Source organism: Pollicipes pollicipes, unplaced genomic scaffold, assembly GCF_011947565.3.
Source record: "Pollicipes pollicipes isolate AB1234 unplaced genomic scaffold, Ppol_2.1 Scaffold_7261;HRSCAF=8764_pilon_pilon_pilon, whole genome shotgun sequence".
Classification (NCBI taxonomy): domain Eukaryota; kingdom Metazoa; phylum Arthropoda; class Thecostraca; order Pollicipedomorpha; family Pollicipedidae; genus Pollicipes; species Pollicipes pollicipes.
The window spans coordinates 19,544,935-19,546,279 of record NW_023597054.1 but is presented as its reverse complement, the minus strand read 5'-3'; positions in this window follow the sequence as shown (position 1 = coordinate 19,546,279).

Here is a 1,345-nt window from a genome sequence, read left to right as displayed (position 1 = left end):
ACATCGACATTCTTGCTCGTTATGTAGACTATGCCAAACGCTAATTGAGTTACTGATAAAAAAATGCTTGACTTGATTTCGGAAACGCCTGCAAAGTTGATGCCAACTCGCAGATGGGAATCAAAACCACATCAATCAATTTTTTTGAACGACTTTGAGACTGAACTGTTCACCTTGTATTTCAAGCATATTAATTGAGCTTAAAATCAAATATCGGATGTCTTCACGGTGAACTGTGTTAAAAATCCCTATTGGTCCAGCTCGCTTGAGAGACGTCATCTACACGAAGTCGTTATAGTTTTTCCCACTTTAAAATGTCTAAACATAATTCCTCTTTTGATGATGGTCAAGATCGAGTTTTTCTGGCGATGGTGGCCAAATTGCTGGCCTAAGTAAATTACCAAAAAAAGTTCCCGTTTTGCCAACTACCCATGGTTGAACAACTCAGTATACTCTAATATACGTTATCCAACTAAAATATAAATCTGCGCCTATCAGCTAGGACTAACCCATATATTTTTGTTCAAAGTGTGCCAATTTATCGTGATACGGATAGTTTGCCTTTTCTTTCATGCTCACCTATAACCAGAACTGCAGTTTTAAATGGATAAATGTTTCAGAATGAGCTTAAGCCAGAATATGAAGTGCACCATGAGTTACTTTGCTGTAATGGCTTGAAGATATGTGACCAGATTGTAGCTAAAATCAAACAACTTTTCATTTCCACGACCTGTGATAATCTTTACCAGCCTCTTGTCCGGTTTATTGACAGCATTGTTATGCGTACATTTCAGTTGCATGCTTTTTGCTTGGCACAGGGAATCAGCTTGAACTAATTGAATACAAAATAAAGAATGCGTGGATTGTGATTTCATCGTAACGTTTGCAGTTTTTACCCCTATCGGTTATAAAACAGATTACAACGAAAACGTTCCAAAAATACGTAAGTTGTTCAGTGATTTAGCGAGGAACATTATCCACATAGATGAGACAGTGGTAATAGCCTTATTCCTCAGAGAAAGAGCAGGAAAATTAAGATATAGTTGGGTTGAATGTTGTGTGTTGTAAAAACCATATTTACATCCTAAAAATATATCTTAAGTCTAAAACTACATCTCCAGTCTCCTGGCTTCTCTCCGAGGAAAAGGGTTATTGCTATTGGCTTATTGGAAACGTTTTGTTTGAACATTTCCTTTAGGAGAACTAACTGACACCCCAAAATACAGCACAACTGTCAAAGCCCCTTTCATTAAAATGACTTAGGATTTGAGCACACAAACATAAGGGAAACATAGGCATGGTTTGAATTGCCACAGAAAAGGCATCGTAATGTGAATTATGGTCG